Genomic DNA, 23,923 nt, shown 5'->3' on the forward strand with positions numbered 1-23,923 from the left:
AATGGTAGAATCCAGCACCATCAACGGTGCCAGGGCCAGAAACATTCCAGTCAAAGTGCAGGTGGGGGCACATTGATGGACATGAAACGAATTAGTGTGAGCCTTACCCCAGAAACAGGTGATCTAATTGGAGGGGGAGGCCGAGGTTCAAATTGGAGAGAGGCTGAGCCTTTTGTCTTAGATGCTGATAGCTTCTGAGACTTTGAAGTATTGCCTCCAAATACTGATTTGGGGGTTGTTGGAACACGTACAAGGTTTGCTTACCTACCAGATAACACAGCACTCAAGCATAACTACTTGGCATGAGTGCAGAGGCCTTTACTTTTATACACCTTTCAACTTTCTCAAGACAGTGGCCCAACTCATAGTGACCTGAGGCTGCCGCTGTTCTCTGCGTGGGGAAGTAGCTTTAGGAAACATGTTCCTGGTGCACAGGGGAAGAGCCAGGCACACAGAATGATCATCTGTTGGAGCTGCAGGGATCCCCATATGTAGATGAGACTTGCAGGAGAGGGGACTTTGAGGTGTGAGGTTGCCTGAGTTGCCATCTAGCATGTTGGCACACCTATTAACATTCTTGCTCCTTTCCTGCTGTTGACCCTCAAACATGTAAACAGCCATTTGCACGGTCACTACCTGTATTCCCAGGACATCCTGTTGACACATTTTTGTCCATTCCTTTTGCAGCTTGAAAGAGACTCAAGGTCACACAATGTCTATTTTATTTGGAAACCATATCACAGAAATCCGCATTGGAGTTCTATCTCTGACTGTGTGGGTAATTCAGAAAACCTCAGATTTTACTTTCAAATTAATCCACAGCTAAACCAAACTGTGCCTTTTTCCAAGTCTGAAGAATGCATCCCAGACAAAAGGCCAATTTCACTTGACCTTAATTCTCCCTCTGTGGCATTCCTTTAGTTCTGTGTGTTTGAAATTCAAGGCCTGTTCTGGTTTCAAATACACTTTTTTTAAAAAGTCTAAAACAGAAATGTATTATTGGACTGATAATACTGCACGGAGGCCAATAATGGTTTTATGTACAAGCCACAGTACTTTTTTGTTGGTGGTTTAAGTGCCTTTGACTGTTCCTTCTCCTCCCCCAGGTTTCTTGAATCATGCTAAGTAACTTGATATTGCTCTTGTCCTGCATAATGTAAGAGCATTGGAAAATTGTTGGAGGAGTGCTTCGCAGAAAAGAATTTAGTTTAACAAACAGTAGTATAATTTTGTGGAGACTGCACATGATCCTTGAACTGAGAGTTATCTAAAAGCTGAATCCCTTTTTTTTTTTTTTTAATTTAGTATACCATGCAACAATAATGAATTTTTTAAATATTTGGCCCACAATTCCTATCATCCTAACCCAACTATGTTTAGTTATTATTCTTTGGGCCTGGCTGGTTGCATATATTGTTTGAAATAGTTGCCACTTTGAACTTTGCTTTTTTACTTAATCCAATAGCACAAATGTTGCCCCATATTCATAATTTTAAGTGCCACATAATACTATCATGTAGATGTCCCTTAATTTACTAAGCCATTTGTGGTATTGTGTCTCAAGAGATTGCCTGCATTTGGCTGAGACTATCAATGAGTAATTCACTTCTTTGTGTCATTAGCCGTTTTCCCCCTCGTGAGTGATGTCCTTGGGATGCTTTTCCAGAAATTAGATTTGTGAACGAAGGGGATGGAGCTCCATCTTTTGGAACCTGGAGCTGCTATATTGCTGTGTCAAGGTGTCATGTAGCCCTCCTGGCCCCAAAGAAGACTCATTGTTTTGGAAAGCCTACTCTTTCAGCCGCTCTGGCCAGCTCAGAGGTGACAGATTACTTGTTTCTCTGTAGAAAGAGGGCCTTTCCCAAAGAGAAAATATGATGCTCACTTCTGAGTTTACTGCTTGTGAGGGAAAGTATCCTAACCTGAAGAGTGTGGGACCACTCTCGTGTCAGGATGGGGTTGAGGAGTTCTCCAGTACACAGTTTACAGTTTACTTACTAGTTACTAAGTAGATTTCCATGGATGGAGAGGGGCTTCTGTTCTGCATCACATGGTTAACAGCCTACTTGTAGAGTTCAGTTGTTTGGGTTTGACCTCCCTCCCCCGCCCCATCCCCTTAACTGTTCTGTGACTCTGGCAAGGCTCCCAGCCTTCCTCATCTGTAAAATCACCATCATCATCACCTAACTATCCCAGTCTCACTGGATCATTGGAGGGTTTAATCTGATCCATTATCCAAAGTGATCCACACAGTGTCTTGTGCAGACTGCCTTAGGGTATCAGTGTCTTATCATGGCACACCACCTGTTCCTCAGGGTCCATGAACTGCGTAGGCACTGTAGCTCTTGTAGGTCGTTCTGTCTTTGAATTCCAGTAGCCTTAGGAGCTGGTATTAGGTGTAACTGTCAACTTTCAACAATAGAATCTCCTACTCTCTACTGGCTTTACAAAGGCTTCCCAGCTGAAGTGTGCAGGAAAGGGGCTGACTGTCCTTTGTGTCCGATTATGGCTACCATAATTTTGGGTACTGATAGGAGATTCTTAAGAAATGGTTAAGTGGGGCCTCCCCAGTGGCGCAGCGGTTGAGCGCTGGGTTGCGAAGCTGCCTGCGGCCTCTGTTGCGCCAGTTCGATCCCTGGCTGCTCGCCGGCCACAGGAGGAGGGTCTCGCATGGTGCGCAGACCTCTCCTGCCGCCCGCTGCTCCCCTCAGCAGTGTACCTCGGTCCTTCTGCCTGCTCTGCTCCCCGCTCTGACTCTAGTGAATTCTCTCACCCTCCCGCGCTTCTGACTGTACCCAGTGCTTGTATAAGTAAATAAATAAATCTTTAAAAAAAAAAAAGAAAAAGAAATGGTTAAGTGATACAGTCTGAGAAGCTCATGGAATGACTTTCCTAGGCTTCTTCACTTACCCTGCTATTCTTGTCCTCTATTTTTTCCTTCTGGAACTTTATTAAATTCGTATTTGGATCTTTTGATTCTCTCAGCAGTGCCTCCTTTGTGCATCTGTGCGTTTCCGTTTCCCTCACTTTCCTACCAGGCCCGGACTTGCCTCTGTTTGGACTTTTCTCGACTGCATAGTCAGTGTGTGTTTATTCACGAGAGCTTACATGCCTGCTCCATCATTGCCCCTCCTCTGATGCACATTCCTGAGAGAGAGGCATTGGAATGGGCCGGCTCACCTTTTCTCCCATCACATCATGGGTTGCTGGGAAGCCCAGGGATAAAGCTACCTTCCCTGGTCCATTTAGCATATGCCCCTTGCTACAAAACAGCTGTTTCTTACCTGGTGTTTGAGTTGGGACATCTTGAAGGTAGAAGCAGTTATTAGCACACAAAATTAGATACTCTGTGCCAAATAACTGGTAAATGTCCATATTAGTAAACAAGTATGGGGGGCATGTTTTCTGATTATGGGGCGTGTTTTCTGTTTGTGTGTGACACAAGAGCAGAACTATCTCAACACTAGGGGTTAAGGATGGCCTTGGTGTCCGGGAGCTGTTTCTTCTCTCTTGATGCATGGCAGCTCTTTGGTTGGAATGTAGCAAACTCTGGTGCAGTGAGTCAAGACTTCCACTGGTTTGCATTTTTCACTTGTGTGTCATTCAAGGAAATCCTGACTGGAGGGTCATGGAACAGGCCTCTGTGTTTATCCTTCTCCAGAAGTAAAAAATTTGAAGCATGTAAAAATCCATCTGAAGATAAACTTGAATTTGAGATCTGGTCTTCCGTAGTTGGGGGGATGGATTTTTATAAATATTTTATAAATATTTTGAACATTTTGTCATGTCCCATATCATACCATAGGTCATAGAAAGCGAGGGGTTCTTACAGTCTAAGTATTAGTTAAAGGCATTTGAGGAAGTAGGAATCCAAACTGACAAAGACTACTTTCTTCATACTTAAAAAATTATTTTTCATCCCAAGCAAATCTCCTGTCTAACCTGTCTAAAACCCACATTTACTTTGTTTAAGCAGCCCTGGGAACATTCAGGCAATCTGTGAAATACATTCTCATATCTTGGTAGTTAGCACAGCCCTTTGTTGTCCACATTTAACAGTTACTTTTAATTTTAGAGCATACAGTTTCAAGTTTCTGCAGCAGTTGTTCAAGCTCATTGTTTTTCCTGTTATACCTGTTGACTGTATTTATTTATTCATTCTGCAAGTGTTTTAGAGCCAGGATAGTTGTTGGGGGTCAACTATCAGCAGTCAGAACTAAGACAGAACAAAAGCTACAAGAGGGAGAGACCCTTGACTGTCATCCTATTCCTTCCGGGGCTTCCCTGGCCTCCTCCACAAGTACATTTGCATGAACTGCTGAGATCTGATTTTGTGTCAGAGTTGTACTCTACGGTAACTGATTGTCTCGGGGTACTTCCACTTGAGGGCTTCTCAGCCTTCAGTTTTTTCAGAACAAAGTGGATAGTAGACATCCCACCTCTGAGTGGCTAGAGAAGTGGGCAGATCAGCACAGAGAGATCCAGCAGGCCCCCTTCAAAGGCCTGCTTGACCCCTAGGGTCATCCCACCATCTCCTGTCACATCAGTGGGACTTGAGAGCTGTCCGTCACTGCCCACCTACGGCCAGCCAGTTCAGAATTCTAGTTGCATCTTAGTGGAAGGGAAGCCCAAGAAGCAAGAAACAGACATGGGTTCAGTCCTGGTATTAACTTGTCCTTTGTGAGCATAGGGAAGTCACTTATGCTCTCAGAGTTCTTTTCCTTTTGTTTTAAAAATAAAAGGTGGCAATTTAGTCTCCCCAGCCCTACAGTTCAATGAAATGGGGTAAGCTTTCAGTTACTGTTAGAAATTGGGAAAATGGCTGAAATATTGTTAGCATAGAGACTAGTTGAACTGCAATGGAGGCAAGAAAAGTAAAGATCACCTCTTACAGAAAGCTCACCAACACCCCTTGAGAACAATCAGAGTGGCAAGTGACTTGGCAGAAAGAGATTGGGGAGTACAGAATGCCCTGTGATGCAGCGTGCACACCCTGATTTTCCCAGCTTTGGTAAAATCCATGCAGTGGCCTTTACTGTCCCAGAAACAACCAAAAACATTAGGGATATCTACTGAATAGAAAGGAAAGGCCAGATTCTGGGGAGGAACACTAACTGGACAGTATATAACTGAACAATGTTGACTGGCCTTCTTTCACAAGAAAAAAAAGGAATTATAATATATCCTCTATCCATTATCCCAAAAAAGCTTTGAAGAATCACTTAGGATGTTGTTCAGAATCTGCAGGACACAGTAACTCTTACATACATGCAATTCATTTGAAAGCATCAATATCTCTTAATTCTCACACATGAAATAGCCAAATAAACGCAATTTGGTTGTCTTCAAGTTCTTGGTTCATTGAACTCAGATCTGTAATTTCTTACTCAGGTGAAGACTTTGTAGAAATGCAAATACTTCCCACCTGCCCCCTCCACCTCCCTGTCCATCTTAAGACACTGAAAGGTATGGCAGTGTAGCATAGCTAATTAGTGAGCGAGCGTGACAAGATAATGACGGTTCATTAGGTTGGGTTTTAAGAACAGCATTTCTAATTTATGCTAATTCTGCTTGAAATTTTTGTGTAGTCATAACCAGCCCATAGAAGGCACTTGCTGGATCAGAGCCCTGCTTTCTTTGTTCTGCCCATCTATTCCTTGGATATTAACTTGAGAGAAAAGTCCAACAGCAGAGGGGGCCTTGCATCCAGGGCCATCTTAGTGGAGTCTCACAAAAGAGGTCTGGCAAGGGTTTAAGATGAATTTTAAGCATTTAAGCATCCACTTTGAGGTTTCCTTTCATCGCAGTAACTCGTGAGAATTTACTTCAGTTATTAGCTAAAATGAAAGGAGACAAATTTAAAAGGGGTGGAAAATAAGAAAATGTTTGAAGCTTGTTGGGAACAAATAAAGGCTTTGGAAAAAATCCCAAGGGAGATTTCTCTGCTATTTAGTAATCCCATGGCAGGGAGGGAAAAAAATCCAGCCCAGTTTAGTGAGTCATTACTTTATTTCTCTGAATTACAGGCAGATTGTTATTTCTACATCAACAAGTCAGGATTTTTTGTGAACCATATTCACAAAATGGGGAATTTCTTCCTTCTTCTTACCTCAGATGTTCAAAACAAACAAAAAAAATCCATAAGTGAATGGACAGGTACCTTTTAAAATTTATTTATTAAAATTTTTTTTAAAGATTTATTTATTTATTTATTTATACAAGAACTGGGGTACAGGCCAGATGTGCGGGAGGGTGAGAGGATTCAGCAGGGAACAGAACAGGCAGGCTGATGAAATACACTGCTGAGGGGAGCAGTGGGTGAGGCAGGAGAGGTCTGCCGCACCATGTGGGATCCTCCCTGGCCGGCCGGGATTGAACCGGTGCTACAGAGGCTGCGGACAGCTTCACAGCATGGCGCTTAACTGCCTGTACCACCAGGGGAGGCCCTAAAATTTATTTTTTTAATTGATTGAACAAATAGGGGATAATTTCCCTTACTCCTTACTCCAAAATTAGAGAAAAATAACCATGAGAAGAGACAGAGACATTTCTTGAGGCATTTTTTTTTTTCTTTTCAAGTGAACAAACAAATCATTGAGTTAGTCAACAATCATATCTTGCGTGTCTACCCTGAGAATGCAAAATCTTTGCATTTGGAATGTTAGAACTATGAAAGAGAGAATCATAATTACATGGAGAACTGAAAATACTACTGTTCGTTGACTACCTCTGTATACCAAGCATTTGCTGCATCTCTGATTTCCCATTAGATCAGCGATAAAGGTCCTAAATCCAAGAGGGATTAGGGGACTTGCCCCAACTCACAATGCCAGCTAGAGGCAGAGTGCAAACTCAGTCTCAGGTCACCTAGACTCATAGACTCTGATTTCTGACTTGTGCCAACACACCCACATGGAACAATAAGAAAGTAGAGAAGGACATGCTCAAGTGCTAATGTGTGTCCGTGGGACTTGAGAGTAAGGATTTGAGTGATTATAGGGAGGTCTGGGAAGGCTTCTCAGATAATGTGACCATCTAAGTTATCCAGAATGGTTAAGAGCAAGGGTGGCTCTGTTACTCATTATGCCAGGGCAATGGGCGTAGACAGGAATTGTCCTTGACAAACTACTGGGTCATGTACTTCATCGTAGAGGCAGGCTGAGCGGATGAGATTGACACTGACTTTCTCCTCAATGTCCTAAACATGCTCTAACATCTTCCATCATGGAGCTGTTGCCCAAAACACAGGTAGAACCAGTGGGGTACCTTGTGGCAACTGGAGGACCTAAAAATGGCACCTCCTTCTAGATCCTTTGGTTGTTATTACAGGGCAAAGGTGAGATCAGCTCAACCAAGACAATTTATAGGGAAAGTTAGTGTTGTGAATTTTTACTTTAAATTTCCCAAGTTTTAAGTGTTTGGAAGCTAAGTCAAAAACTTACAAAAGATATTTTGCATGCCATATTTAAAAAAAAACTCATGTAGGTTGAATTTTGACTGTGAGCCACCCGTTTGCATTCTCTGATATAAATTAAAACAGATTTTCTGGAATATTATGATCCAAGTCTGTCTGATTCAAATTGTATAATTTAGAGCACTAGTTTGAGTTGTTGGTAGGCACTTCTAAAACAGGATCAAGGTGGGAAATGTGCTTTTGAGGCCAAATAAATTTAGGAAATACAATATTAAAGTTAAAAAGTTTTTTTTGATTTCTACACAGGAACCTCATGGACTTTAAATGTTATAATAACTCCCTTTGAATCTTTGAAGAGAGCATTTCCCAGACTTAAATTATACATCTCTTCCCACCTACCCCCCACCCCCACATTGTTATTGGACTAGTCGGGCAAGGAATTTGGGAGATACTGATGTTAGTTATTAGTTCTCAAATTTTAACATATTCCAAGTAAGTGAAAGCTCTGAAATCCTGTGCTTTATGACACTTCTACCTGTCAAGTGAAGCTGGTGGAAAGAAATATTCATTGCAAGGCGCTCCTCCTCAGGCTTCAATCTCCAGCGTCGTGCTGTGTGTAACATTAGCCAAACTGTTTACCAGGATGTGACCTGGACTGGGTTGAAACCATTCAACTGTTCATAGTGGGCCTTGTCGTTGGATGATGAGGGAACTCATGTCCACTTTTGAGAAGTAGAGTCAGTTGGAGGATCCCTGGGGTCTGTATTCAGTAAAATGTCACTTGATGTTGTATTGTGTGGCACTGTAGCAGTTAACATGTGTTTGAAGGGTGGAAAGCTTACCTCGAAATGTGTATGTTATATAGTTACTGCACTGGCTCACCCAGGCTTATCGGGCCCATTGCACTAGGTGCTTTACTGAAGAATCAGGATGGACATTTGGGAAACAATTAGCTTAGTGTCCGTGAATTATCAATTGTGAGCTGGGGTGTTTTCTTAGAGCCTCTCATACTCCAGCTCCCAATTTTTAAAATGTCGGTATTTGAAATGGAAACCCCTTCTTTAATATTACTATCTCTTTAATTTTACCCCCAGTGGGTTTATTAAAACATCAGTCAAAGGAAATTTGTCCCCCCACCCCAGTCCACAAAATTTAAGTTTGTATGTATTTATCAAGAAGACTTTGAATTTTCTTTATCATTTCTGCCTTAAGGATATGCATTTTCTTAAATATTTTCTAAAATTTATCACATCTTATTAGCTTCTACGTAAAGTTATTATTGCCTTAGCAAACTTATCCCCAATGTCATATTAAAGGGAAGCTTTTATGTTTTAAAACATTTTGTACCCAAATATCTAATAAACGTGATTGAGGTAATCCATCGCCTCCGCTGAGGTAAGGGAGCAGCTCTTCCTCCACTGTGATTATTGTTTCTATGGCATATTTGTAGATGAATGAATTCCCAGAAGTGGAGATTAGAGTTTTTCTCCAGATACTCTGGATGCACCCTCATTTTCAAGTAAGCCTGTATGACCACAGTCTGGATATGAGAGTTGTCTTTTACATTGCCAAAGGACTCTCTCTGCTAAAATAATAAAACCTGATGCCTGTTGAGGAAAGCATCTCTGAAATGATCATGTGTATCTTTGAGAAAACAATATTTAATTTCAAAGGTTTGGTTTATAGAATGCTTCAACTTTTGTAAACAGGGAGACTAACCATTGTGGAAACAACACCCAGTGGAAAGGATACTTATTTGTGCTTCAGAGCAGACTGGTACCTCCTTCCTGTTTTCCTCAAGTACATTTAATCATTAGGTCCTGGGGTCTGAGAGCAGCCCCCTGCCGAGAAGCCTGTCTGGATTGGCTTTCTGGGGTAGCTTTATTTGAAAGGCTGCATATTAAGGCCCAACTATTGTGTGTGTATTTGTGTGGGGGAGAAGGGGTTTCTGCATTAGCCATTGAACTCTTTTAAGATGCCTTTGGGTTAACCACTATCTTAAACTGTACTCAACTGTAATTTGCAAGAGGGTTATTTAGAGCTTAGTAACATTTCTGGTATATAACTCAAAACTTAAGACCTTTTTCAGTGTTGTGACTTAGGGTATGCAAATTATTAATATACTAAGAGATATCATTAGTGCCTACTGGTACTTCATAATCATGTTTAAAAACATATACAACTTAAAATTACCCTTATTAAAAGAAATATCATTATTTGACAACCAAGCTGAAAAGTAGCTCTTAGATAAATAACTGTATTTATGAAAGTGAGAAAACTGGCTATTAACTTTTAGCAACAGGAATGTACGGGAGCAGGTAACTCCCCGAGTGATGAAATGCTATATAGCTGAAGGGCTGGCTATGCCCACGCAGAGAAAATACAGTATTTGCAGTATCACAACAAGTAGGAAAAAAGATTCTGAATGTGTGTAAAGTACTGATACATAAACATAGATATTGTATACGTGAGCAGAGATAGAAGTCAAGAAAAAAGAAAATACTGTTTTAGAATTATGGAATTACGGATGAAATTTTTTAAATTTTGCTTGGTATTATGTTAAAAAAAAAAGTTCTCCTTTTTTCAGTAAAGCTAAAGCTCCTGTCCTGAGTGTCTTTTGGTAGGAAACATCAAGGGGGCTGGGGAATATCTATTTTTTATTTGCTTTTATCAGTGTAGTAGCTTTACAGCTAAGAGGGCTATTAGAGTGCAGACTGAGGGGTACCCCAGAGCTCTAAACTTGTATACTTTAAATAGGTTCTGCCATCCACTACATAAGGACAAAATATACTGTCAGTGTGATAGACTTTTATAGAATTAGTCTTCTTAGAGAAGAAAGGTTAATAATTTCCTAATAAAACACCTTCAGTTGGCCATCCCCCTCGTGGGTAAATGCCCGACAAACAGGATTGGCCCAAAGTGGGGCCACTGAGACTCAAGAATTTGCCACAAGTATGAGACACCTTCTGGTGGGGAACCCTAGGAAAGGAGCAGAAGGGGCCAGGCAAGTTTGGAATGAAAGGAGTAAAATCAAAATACAAATTAAGGTAACAGCTGCTGTTTTCAGCCTCCCCGTGGATCTCTCACCCACGTCTCTTCCAAGTGTCTTTCCATGTCTCGGCTCTATGTGCGTCTTCCCATGCCCCCCACGTTCCTGGTGCAAGTCCAAAGCCAGGAAGCAAGCAGGGCATCTTCACATCTCTCTGCTCCACATGGGTCCTCCTAGTCTTCCTCTCCAGTCTTCTCTCCTCGCTCAGCTCCACCCTTCCTTAGATGGGACAGGGAACCTGGAACTGTTTTACGGAGATTTCACTCTAACAGGCCCACTAGCTCAGGGGCTGCTAATCTCTTCACCAGCAAAAACAGTTCTGTTCTAGACACACGGACCAATAGAACTGAATAGAAAATACAGAAATAAACCCACAGATTTACAGTCAACTAATCTTTGACAAAGGAGCAAAGAATATGCAAGGGAGCAAAGAAAGTTTGTTCAATAAATGGTGCTGGGAAAACTGGGTCGCTACATGCAAAAGAATGAAGCTTGACTACTACCTCACACCATGCACAAAAACCAACTCAAAATGAATTAAAGAACTAGACATAAGACCTGAAACCATAAAATATGTAGAAGGAAATATAGGCAAAACACTACATGACATACACCTCAGTGATATCTTTAAAGACACATCACCCAAAGCAGTGATAGTGAAGGCAAAGATAAACAGCTGGGACTACATCAAATTAAAGAGCTTCTGCACAGCAACAGAGACAGTAGCCAAAACAAAGAGAAACCCCACCCACTGGGAGAAGATTTTTGCACACAACACTAATGATAAAGGACTGATCACAAAAACCTACAAAGAGCTGATGAGACTCAACAACAACAAAGTAAATAATCCAGTCAAAAAATGGGCAGAAGAGCTAAAAAGGAACTTCTCTAAAGAAGAAATGCAAATGGCCAACAGGCATATGAAAAAATGTTCAGCATCACTTGTAATCAGGAAAATGCAAATCAGAACTACAATGAGATACCACCTGACAGTGTGAGAATGGCTCATATTAAAAAAAACTAGCAACAACAAATTTTGGGGAGGATGTGGAGAAAAAGGAACTCTCCTGCACTGCTGGTGGGAGTGCAAACTAGTCTAACCACTATGGAGAGCTGTGTGGAGATTCCTCAACCTGCTAAAGATGGAGCTTCCATATGATCCAGCAATTCCACTCCTAGGTATTTACCCAAAGGACACAGAATCATTAATTCAAAAGGGCACCTGCACCCAATAGTGCTGCACCCCTCTGTGTATAGCAGCACTATTTACAATAGCTAGGCTATGGAAACAACCCAAATGCCCCAAAATAGATGACTGGATCAAGAAGATGTGGTACATATACACAATGGAATATTACTCAGCAATCAAGAAAGAAAAACTCATGCAATTTGCAGCAACATGCATGGGGGTAGAAGGGATCATGCTCAGCAAAATAAGCCGGAAAGAAAAAGAAAAATACTGGATGGTCTCACTCATAGCAGGAATTTAGAAAATAAGGGACCAGGAGAAAGACTAATTATAATAAAGTAAAAATCAACAAGCAACTATAAACCAGAGACACACTATGGCGGGGGGTGGGGTGCGGGGGGTGGGCGAGAAGGGAGTAGGATGAAACCAAAGGGGGTGGGAATTGTATGGGGACTATAACCAAGATGAAAATGCATACATTGTGCAAAAATGAAAAATAATGTAAAAATATATAAAATAAAATTTAAAAAATTTTAATTCTCATTATGTTGCTTAAAAAAAAAAACAGTTTTGTTCTGAGGTAGGATCCTGAAAAGATGTGACTCAGGAAACTTCTTTCTGGCCTCAGTTTTAATTCATTTAGGGAACTCTCATTGTGTTACAACACGGAAATGGTGTTTTCATGACTATTTTTTGGTCTTTAAGTACCTTGTTGTACCTATAATTATTATTTTCCCAAGAATGGAGCTGAAATTGCTTCGAGATGAAAGAGCCATGGTGCTGTGGGTGGTGAGCTGCTCCGAACTCGAGAGCTACAACAGAAATTAGAGGTTCACAAGGTAATTGCTGTGATTACAGTTTTCTCTTTGGCCCCAGACAGGAGCTCTTGAAACACAATATTCTTCTAATTTTTTAAATGTACAGTTTGCCAAGCAGCAAGGAAATGACTGAGCGTATGCACTATTTCTTCCTCGTTTCCTATGAAAGCGAGTATCTCGTTGGGTCTTTTGCCATTGCTGAGGGAAAGCCAGATGTTGACTTTATTACAGGACACTCTTCACAGGCTTAAAAATATCAAGTGTTCCATCAACCTTATGATATTGTGTGAGAAAATTATTTTAAAAGAAAAAATTTCCTCATCATAATAGTCCCACCTAGCAACAGCTTTTAAACATCTTTATGTATGTATTTAAACTTTACATTTCTAGATACTTCCAACTTGTAAATAAAATATGATTTTACATTCTAAATACTGGTATTTCTTTTTCTCTCCACCTCTTAGCCCCCAATAATGGTGTTTCTTAATATTTGCACACTACGCCCTTACATTGCACCCATAAGCTTCAGTAACCATGTGAAAAGCCCTATTTGTTTGCTTTGTTGTTGGTTTTAGGTTATTTCTAGCTTTTTTTTTTTTTAAAGATTTATGTATTCATACAAGCACTGGGTACAGTCAGAAGCGCGGGAGGGTGAGAGAATTCACGGAGTCAGAGCGGGGAGCAGAGCAGGCAGAAGGACCGAAGTACACTGCTGAGGGGAGCAGCAGGCGTGGCAGGAGAGGTCTGCGCGCCATGTGGGACCCTCGCCGGTGGCCGGGGATCGAACCGGGGCTGCAGAGGCTGTGGGCAGCTTCGCAACCCAGTGCTCAACCGCTGCACCATTGGGGAGGCCCTATTTCTAGCTTTTTATATTATAAAACCTGATAACATGTTTTATAGGATCCCTTTCTTGCTTATTATTGACTTAGTGCTGGGACTTTTTTTTTTTTTTTTTTTTTTTGGTGGGACCCTCGCTGGCGGCCGGGGAATGAACCGGCGCTGCAGAGGCTGCAGGCAACCTCGCAGCCCAGTGCTCAACCGCTCTGCCACCAGGGGAGGCCCAGTGCTGGGACTTTTAATGGTGATCCCTGAAACGGGATTGCTTGGGTCAAATGTAAGAGCAGTTTTGTAGCATGGAATGCAATTTGCACTTTAAACAGTGGATTTCCTTAAAATACATTAGCGCACAAAACTGTGAACATAAGCAAGTAATTCCAACTACACTGATATTTTTTAAAGTCTAAATAAAACGATACTGAGGTATCTTTTTATCCTTATAATTTATAAAAATAGACAAAGTGATAAAAACAACAAATAAAAATTAATTTTGTAAAAGATTAATAACTTCCATTTATTGGAGTTAGGATTGGAAAGAAAAAAAGCACTACGGAGTAAAGAGAGATTCTTGCTCAGCTGGGAGGGGGAGGGTTTCACAGTACGGATGATAAAAATCCAGTCTTATTGGTTGAGAATAAGTTTATTTAACTGTTAAGAAGATGTGGAGAAAAGGCAAAGGTAGAAGTGTTACTAGGAAAGCAAAGGTTCACAGCCACTGGCATAGCATCCTCAGAGTCTTAGGTGCTGGGAGAAGATTTGGTAGATTTGGTATATTGGGGCGCCGTTAATTTGGGTGCTAGGTAGAGAAAGTGAAGTCAGATTGAGAGAGAGAGAGAGAGTGGGCACGCTGGGCTGCCAGGAGGAGTCTGTGAGCATAGTGGGAGTGAGCGGATGACTCATCAGCCACAGTCAGGTTTCATTCTAGGTTTTGAAGCCAGAGAGTGACATGAACACTCAAAAGGCTGCTCTGGCTCCAGTGTGGGGGGTGGATGGGAGAAGAGCTAGGAGGCTGCAAAAGGGTTTGGCTGGGGCATGATCAAGCCCTGCAGGCAGGAGCCCTTGCAATGGGTTTCAGAAATGTTGTAGCAGTAGGATTGGTAGCTCTTGACCTGCTGGGTGCAGAGGGTTAGGCCGAGGAATGTGACCTTGAGTTCCAGCTGGGCATCTTGATGCCATCCACTGATGTCTCTAAATGGGTTTGGAGGACACTGGTTTTTGGAAGAAGCCTTAAGATTGGGGTGTGGTCCCAGAGAGGAAGAGGATTGAGCCACATCAGAAGTACTTAAAGAACTTGTGCTTGTGAAATACCCAGCTTATTGGCTCTTCCCTTTTCAGCCTTGATCTTGCATATTTCATTCCCAAAGCATTAGCCAGAAGCATTCTTCTGAAAGTCAAGACTAATCACCTCCTCCTTCTATACCCCCAAGTGGCTCCATCTTTAACCATTGCCTTCAGAATAAAACGCAAACTACTAGTCGTGGCTCCTCCTTTCTGCTTTGGGCCCATCCATCTCTTTATTCTCCTCTTGCCCAGACTACCTGGTCTAGATGCTTCTAAACATCGAGCCTCTCTCTTGTCAGAAGTGTTGTCTTCTGTCCCCACCTAGAAGAACACCATTCTTGCCAGGTACCCCCAGATCTAGTGTGGATCCTGGCATGTGGGACAAGTCAGTATTTGTGGATGGATGAGCCCAGTCTGTGGGAGCCCCTCTCCACCCCCCTCACATTTCTCAGCACAGACCAACCCTTTGCGACTTTCCGAGGGCCAGCACTGGGTTAGAAATACCAGAGAGGGCAGTAATCCCTCTTTAAAACGAGCTCCAGTTTTCTTTGCTGACCCCAAGGACAAGCCAACCAATTCTTGGCATGGATTTTTCTACCAGTCACTCTCAGCAGTATTTTTCCAGTAGATCACTGATATTTTAAAATATGCCTAGAAGCCTCCACAAGCGTGTTTGTTTCCAGGCATTGTTGCGATTAGCTACTCATCATGAGCCCGTTTTCTGCATGCAAGTGCACGTGCTGCAGTCAGTCCAAGTGAAATTGGTGCCTGCACTGAGGCTGCCGTCTCACACAGAGGAGTGGCAGTAGGCCTGAGTACGGTGGATGGACCCATGAGTGGTTGATGGGCATCTGGGGGAGGGGGCACACCCCCAGTGGGCTGTGGGTCAATGTCTTCCCACTTTGCTTCTTGTCTCCCTGCCGCCGCCACCCTCCCTCCCCCGCCCTTCCTTGCAGAGCTGTTTTGGGCTCCAGCAAAGTGCCACTCTCAATTCCTCTTGACTCCTTCATAGAGAATTGTTGGGATGGGAAGGAAAAGGTTTTTAGAAGTTATCTGTCTAGTGGCCTGATGACTAAGTCCTTGGCTGATTTTGTTTTTAAAGGTTCCTCCAACCTCTGGACCCTGCTGAGTTAGGCTGGAGAGCACCGTGTGTGCATTCAGACTGGGGGGCGGGAAGCTGGGTTTTGGACTTGACGCGGTCTCTCACTAGCTGTGGGATGAGGGCACATTCTGCACATCACTCTCCTTATCTCCAAAGTGTGGATAGTAGAAAGCTTATAGGTTACTGTGAGGATTAAATAAGATCATCTATAAAAATGCATTCATGGTATTTTTATCATTTCTATGGTGAAGGGAGGTGAGAATGAGCTAATATGAGAATCTGAAGACAGTTAGACATGGAAAGGAAGCACCTGTCTGTGCCAGGTGTTGTGTGTGGAAGGCAAGAGCGTCAGAGAGGGTGAGTGACGTAGCATCACATGAGCCAAGCAGGAGGTTCCTCACAGTCTGTGCTCATAGCCCTGGTGTCGGGCACCTTAACATGACTCCTGGCTCCACCACCTCATCCTGCTTCTTCCAAGTCCTGGGATAAACCCAAGACAAAAGCTGGACCTGGGCCTCCGCGGTGGCGCAGCGGTTGAGCGCTGGGTTGCAAAGCTGCCCGCAGCCTCTGCGGCGCCAGTTCGAACCCCGGCTGCTCCCCGGCCACCGAAGGAGGGTCCCACATGGCGCGCAGACCTCTCCTGCCGCCCGCTGCTCCCCTCAGCAGTGTACTTCGTCAGTCTGCCTGTTCTGCTCTCCACTCTGGCTCTGGTGAATTCTCTTACCCTCCCTCGCTTCTGACTGTACCCAGTGCTTGTATGTATGTATGTATGTATAAATAAATGAATGAATGAATGAATGAATGAATGAATGAATGAATAAATCCTAAAAAAAAAAATAAAAAAAACTGGACCTGCCAGCGAGTGGTAGTTGAAAGCTAGTATATTGGTGACCACATGGTGCTGTGGGCACCCCTCGGTGGAGCTAGTGTCACATGGTGTGGGGCCAATAAGGCCTCTGGCCATCAAGTGCAGCGAATGATCTTTTCAAAGAAAAGCAAGACTCGGCTTAGCCTCAGAAATGCTCATGCAGCATATGGAGCAGCTGTGCTCTTGGGTGATGATAGGGCTGGCTTTGAGGGTCTTGTGGGGCGTCTGTTCTACTTTTTCTATTCAAATTGCTGGGTTCTGACAAGGGTGTAAGAACGGGAGTGGTATGATAAGATGAGTATTGAATAGGAAAGGGAAGAGGCCTTCCCTGCCTCAGAGGACTGCTGTTTCCCTCTCTGGCCTGCTTTTCCCATCAGTAAAGGTGGGGACAGAGAAGGAGAGGGGCAGTGCTTCCCCCCATGCACCTTGCTGCATTACTTCCTGGAATCTGGAGGGCTTCCCTTGCCACCTCAGTGGCTGAGCAGGTATGTTTCACCCGGGTCCTAGGCCTTCACAAGGAAAAGAAAATGATTTCATCATTGCTATCTCATAGATAAGACTGACTTTTGAAAGGCAGCATGCCCCCTGGGGAGATGTAGGAAATGAGTATTCTACATGCACCTCCCAGGTAAAAGGTACAGGCTGCAGAGTTTACCTTGGTTAAGAAGGGACTTCCTTCACCTGACTGGAATAAACACTTAAGTTTTTAAAGTGAATCGCACAGGAGAAATAAAGAGCAGTCTCCTATACACCTTTAATTCTAGATGCTTTTAATACAGACACAGATGCATTTGGCTGAGAGGGATGGAGCTCCTACTCCAGGCCTAGCCGACACCATCCTTGCCCTTCCCCTGCATACACACCTAACAGGGAATGTCGGGGTGCACCGGAAAGTGGGCATGTGTGAGTTATGGTCAGAGGCACTACCTTTTCTTTGGTGGGGTATTTTTTCCATGGAATAGATCTCAGAAGCTTTGGGGCAGTATTGCTAAGAGTGGTAATTGAATCTTTGCTACAGATCTAAATGGTGAAGTTAACTTGTCAAGTGGGGCCCAAGTTCTTCATACTTTAGCAACAGCTGATCTTGTTGTCTGTGGGCCAGATTCCGCCCCATGCAACCGTTCAGCTGAAGGTACGGTGAGAGGACAGTAAAAGTTTCTGATGAGATCTGTGCAAATGCAGGAGAATCTGAACCTTAGAGACACTTTCTGTTGTCTAAAATAGAAGAGAGAAACAGCATAAATCTCTATTAGTGGATGACCTATCCACTTTCCATTTTTTGGCTACATTATGTAAATAATTTTTTTTTAGGTTCATCATTTCCTCTTGTGTAGCAGCCTCATTTAACTCATATTAATCTTGAAACTACCAAATGATAACATCTTCACCCCCTCCTTTCCTATAAGCTCTGCCACCCGCCCCTCTTCCTCTGCGTGCAGGTATTCTGAGTTCTGCCCCATGTTTGCACCTCGCAAACTGTGATATGCTGCTGTCACACAGGATGAGTCTCAGCAACCTAGACTAGCAACCTAGACTGGAACTGTGTTTCCAGCATTTGAGTGGAACACTGGGGAAAAAACAGAAGGGGCAGACCAGGCCTCGGTCCATATGGGGAAGAGTTTTGAGAGAAGGGTTTCAGCAGAAAGGTCAGCAATTGCTAAAGCTCTGAGGTGGGGACAAACGTGGGTTCAGAAAGATAGCGGTGCAGCTTAGACAGGAGCGATGAGGGTGTGGGAACTGGAGAAGTCAGAGCAGCACGGGCGGCCCACACAGGGCCTCTCAGGCAGGATAAGGACCTGGTTTTTATTCTCAGAACAGTGAATTCATTCATCCTCCATCCCTCCCTCCCTTCATGTGTGTATTGTGTGTGTGTGTGTGTGTGTGTGTGTGCGCGCGCGCGCGCTCATGCATTTTTCAATTTTTCATTCAGTTCTGTAAACCCTCACTGAGCATCTTGTATGCAAAGCAACAAAAGTAAGTGTGAGCATGGTATTATCCTTACAGACCTTTTTGTTGATTGATCGGGGAGGAGGCACAAGTCCTAAACACCTCAGAGAATGGGCAAAGAGTGGGATGATACGGGAATCATCTCCATAGAAAGCCCAGGGCATTTTATAAGTGGTTTTCGTTGGTCTTATCAAAAGCAGCACCAGGCTTTCCGTGTTTTCTGGGGAAGGGCTGTTGTTTCTGGAGCAGGTAGAAGTCGGAGGCATGTCACTGGAGAAACAGAAATAGAGGCCATGTTTGATTTTCATACTTAGGTGCTACCAGGGGGAGGGACTGATGAATAAGTAAGGAATGACACAAAACCCCCAACAACCTCACTTGCATAATTTGCCTGACTCCTCTCTTTTAAGGTAGGGAACATTTGCCATTGCCATTCTCTCTTCTGGCCCCTGTATTCACAGTGTTCTTTGTTATCACATTGGATTAACTTTCTGGACTCTTTCCTGATCACATTATTATTATACATCCTAGTATCTGAGGCCTTATGGCGCATAAATAAGTTACTGATTTGGCAGTGGGGCTGCAAGAGAATTTGTTTAACCCTCAGAGACTATATGCAAAAGCTGACCCCTGTGCCAGCCTCTCCCGTGCCCTGGATATGCAGCTTCCACTGCCCCCCGAGGTCACATGATTGCTCAACTAGCTGAAAGCTAATGCAGTCGGGGTCTCGACCCCATGAGACCAAAGTAGTCTTATCATGAGTCCCTTATTAAAAGAATCACGCATGGGGGCCTCCCTGTGGCACAAGGGGTTAAGACACAACCTATGAAGCTATCAGCAGCCACTGCGGCACAAGTTCGATCCCTAGCCAGGGAGGAGACCCACATGGCACAGCAGACCTCTCCTGATTCACCCGCTGCTCCCCTCAGCAGTGTATTTCAGTCAGTCTGCACGTTCTGTTCCCCACTCTGTCTCTGGTGAATTCTCTCACCCTCCACACCTCTGGCCTGTACCCCAGTTCTTGTATGCATAAATAAATAAATCTTTAAAAAAAGAATCATACAAAGAACGTTTGCCTTGTGATTATGGCACAGAAGCATCTATTAAAATGCTGTTTTGAAACTGCCTTTCATTGCAGCTGTAAAGTAATAAAATGGAAACCCTTTTTTTTTTTCCAAGTGGGTAAAAATTCTTTTCGTTGAAGAAACCACTTTCCACATAGGAGTGCTTGTTTCAGGGGTGTTTTGCTGTCACTGTCTCTGGTGTTTCAGGAATTTCTATCGTGGGAGCACCTGTGTGCCCGCTTTGTGCCGCCACTGCAGGGCTGGCACTCAGAGCTCAGTGCCCCTGAGGCAGGTGTCTGTCAGCTCGGCATTGTCGCTAAGAAATTCTGTGCTGTTGTTTTATTGTCACCCGCTATTTCCTTCCTCTGTCAGTACCCTCCTAAGATTTAACTCTAAAAACTTGTGCTTGCTTTGTAAATCACATCTACCCAAAATAAGAACAATTTCCCCCACTTGACTATATAGAAAAGGTGCCACATACTTAAAAAGTAATTCTGAAGCAGAAAATCTTAGTAAAGCAATAGCATTGCTGTGAATAATTTAACATGTATACTTCAATAAAATGTTTTTCAAAGCTGCCAAATAACTACTGCGATGCCTCACTACTTTTAAACTAACTGAGAGTGTATACCTTCTTTTGTCCTGTTAAACCTTTCCGCTCAGTACCGAGCGTCTCGTCTCTGACGCATGCGTGACTTTGCAGAGGGCCACGCCTCGTGAAACCAAAATTGACTCAGCCATTTTCTAGGCAGGTTGATGTGCATACTTTGCTGTTTGGCAGCGCCAAGGATACTGAGGACATCTTTTGGGATTTCTTATCATAAATGTTTTTGCGCATCTACTGCCTTTTGGGGCTGGGGGTGGAATTCAGCCATGACCATGGCACCCTGCCTCTGTCTGCAGAGCTTGCATTTCTTCTAGTGGAGGCAGATAAGCACCTCTCAAGTGAACACACCGCGAACAGGACCGTTCGGGCTGTGGCCCGCACTCGCAGGCAGTGGTGCGCTCTCATTTAGGTTGACCGTAGCCCGCGTGTGGGAAGGGACTTTGGACGTGAGGCCTGTGTCAGGAGAAAGAAGTGGAGAGCCACACAGCCTAGGGAAGAGAGTTCCAGGCAGAGGGAGCAGCTGGTGCACATCCCCTGGCTGAGAACAAGTGTGACTGGACTGGAGCGTCTCTGAGAACATCCGTTGTTCCCCTCCACCGTGACTGAGGGGCGCCGCCCAGCCTGGAGGGTCACATAAGGCTCCGTGTCCTACTCTGCACAGCCTGAGAAGTTTTCGTTATGATGTCCGCCGCATATGACTTTCTGGCTCTTTCTGGTCACCCTCACGTAATGCTTCTCTAATGTGCAGCAGCCATACCTTCTCTGTGCATTCAGATGAACCAGACTCCCGGGAGGACGCATGAAATGATCATTAAACGTCTCCATATCGAGGGTGGATGTGCTCTTCTAGATGAACGCCCCCTCCTTAGCAGTATCGAGCATGTGAAGTTGCTGCAGTGCAGCATTTTATAGGGAAGGTGTTGGTCTATCATTGGTGATAAGCATATCCGCTTGAAATCCTTTATTTGTTAATTCATCCTCCTTGTCTTTCCCTCTTCCTCTCCCCCCCCCAACAATCTTTTGAGTTGTTCACTCCAGATGCATACTCAGAAATGCAGGCACACATTTTAAATATACTTTTAATGGGATGAGAGATAGAATTTTATCACCCATATTATCTGCCACTTTGCTCTTTGTCTTTATTTAATTTTACATGCATGACATTTCAAAGAATATCACTGCAGACGTTGCGTGTCTGGCAGTGCAGGAAATGGCACTTTGTAGCACAATGAGAAGACGTGTTATTTCTGGGAGGACCTGTCTCTGGGTCCCTTAAACATGGGCGACTTAAGTGCATTTTACTTCACTTCTGTCAGTGGCCAAATACTGGGGTGTAAAAAAAGAAGCATCACCCAGACTCAATTGTGACTGGTACTGTCAGATGTGGATGTTGTTAGTAACCTTTAAAAGTTTGTGAACTTTGCACCCTATCAGTTAATAGATAAGCTGGTAAAAATTTGACATAAATTCTGAGGCCTTTCCCAGAAAAAAGTAGGGGGTGGGGTGGATGCTGATAGCTGGTCTCATAAAATGTTAAGGTTGAAATCTTCCCCCTCTCTTTGCTCATTTGGAGTCATTAACTGTAAATGTGCACAGACATTAAAGCCCTCTCGTTAATTTCTCGTTGAGGAGACCCATCCTTATGTGTTCGTCACTCCCCTAAACTGAAATGCTAGGTTATTATCTTCCAGAAGCAGATCTTCTCTTACTCAAAAATAATTAAGAAATAAGAAGATGCAGGGGAGACATGGCTGTGCATCCTAAAGTAAATAGGGGGCCTGCTTGGAGAGGCACGAGCTGGTCTTCTCTTACCTAACGTGTGGCACTTGGCAAGCTCTTTCACTTCTAAAGTCCAGAATTTGTCATCAGAAAAAAAGATGGAGAGATAGATATGAAAGAAATGCAGTGTATATACATTATATAGATGAATATATGGAGAGATGTGGTCTATGTCCATAATACATATATAAATGGATATAGGTGCATTATAAAATAGGATTTTTCTTTAAAGCTCCATACCTCGAAGGCAGTTTATCAAGGGGTAAACCCTCTGGATTCATCTCTCAGAAAGTGCTTATTTGCACTTTGTGCATTATCTTCTTTCCCTGCACACTCCAAGAATTAAATTATTGTCATTTCTTAGCTTGAATTTATCTCTGAAATGTGGTGCGTACTACCCCACTTAAGATGAGACTCTGGTTTACTGTCAGTTCATCACAGATGCCACTGCATGGAGAGCTGGGGCGTGGCTGCAAGAGCAGGTTCTTATGCTAAGACCTGGATTAAACCCCACTCTGCCATCCTGAGCACGTTAAACTTTTTAAGCCTGTGTCTCCTCATCTACAAAGGGAACTTAATAGTACTTGTTTCACAGGCCTTTTGTTTAGAATTAAGTGAGGTGATGTGCATCCTTGATGATTCATACTAAGTAGTTATTAAAATGTTAGTCATCTCCGCTTCTTTCTCTACAGTATAAACCTCAGAGCTTTGAAATAACTCAAAATGTATCTTTTCCCTGAGTAATAAAACTCTGTTTCCATACCTGTATTTCACAGTCTCCCTGATGGGATATGAGATGATTTGAGGTACTACAGACATGAGCATTTTATTTCTTTAGAGAGATGTCATAATTTTGGGGGGTGTCTTTTACTAATGATAAGTGACCCTAGTTTTCCATTGCTAGTAGCTCTTCATAGTATATTCAGGATAAAAAAAAAAATAGATGAATTAGATTTAAAGAAAAATGTTGATGAAACAGTGCAGGTGGGACAGAACTGTGGAGCTCAGTGGAAGGACAATGCTGGAAGGGCATTAAACATGCGGTGAGAAATCCCCGCTTTTACCCCCGCGTGCTGTTAGACTGGGGGTGTGGTGTACATGAGTGTGAACTGTAACGTGAGTGCCTCTGGCTCTATGACTGGGCACATTAATCATTCATACCCTTCTTCCCTACAAGTATTTTCTGAAGACCCACCTTGTTTCCTTATCTGAAAAACAAAAGCAGCTGCTTCACTGGGTGTTTTAAAGCTGCAATAACAAGAGATAAGATAGTGAAGTGCATGTATCTTATCTACTTAGGCATGTCTTCTGTACCAAGCTTATGCCTGGTGTAGTAAGTGCTCAGTAAACTTTAGTTCTGTTATTTAGGACTTGGGATTGCGCGTGGTAGAATCCCAACTGGGACTAGCTCGGCACCAAAGGAATTCACGGTCTCATGTGCTCAGTCTCCGGGAAGGTGAGCCACAACATAGCTGGGGGGCTGTGCTGGATTATGCCTAGCCGGAAGCAAGGGCTCGGGGGCCAGTAGGCCCCTCTCCGCTCTAGTCTCCAGCTTTGTTAACATTATTTCTGGCCAGAGTCTTCCACAGAGCTCGCCGCAGAACCCCTCGCTGTGCCGAGGCTCAGTCACAAGAAAGATTTACTGCATATTGTGATCTCTCTTCCCAAACACAGAATTGCTAGAAACAACCCTGAGCTCAGCTTAGCCAGCCCTGCCTGGACAGCCATTGGTGTCCAGAGAATAGTGAACCACCTGTTTAGAGTGTCAGGAAAGGCCTGTTGCAGGGAAGCCCCTTTGCAGGGAAGCCCCTTTGAAGGGAAGCTGAGTGACATGTTTGCTGCCATGGCATTTACCCCCTTCAAGTCCCTGCAAGAGCTTCTGGGAAGGAAGGAAGTATTTGACTTGAGTGGGCTTTTGTTTTCTCATCCGAAGTTTTGAGGTTTAGAGGATGTAGTGGATGTGAGTGT

General features: G+C 43.5%; 1 protein-coding gene across 6 annotated transcripts in view; it reads left to right on the forward strand.

Moving 5' to 3' along the window:
• The window catches only part of ASAP1 (ArfGAP with SH3 domain, ankyrin repeat and PH domain 1), a 284,215-nt gene that overhangs the window by 142,420 nt on the left and 117,872 nt on the right, over window positions 1–23,923 (forward strand). The window lies entirely within an intron of this gene.

Source organism: Talpa occidentalis, unplaced genomic scaffold, assembly GCF_014898055.3.
Source record: "Talpa occidentalis isolate TD23 unplaced genomic scaffold, MPIMG_talOcc4v2.1, whole genome shotgun sequence".
Taxonomy (NCBI): Eukaryota; Metazoa; Chordata; class Mammalia; order Eulipotyphla; family Talpidae; genus Talpa; species Talpa occidentalis.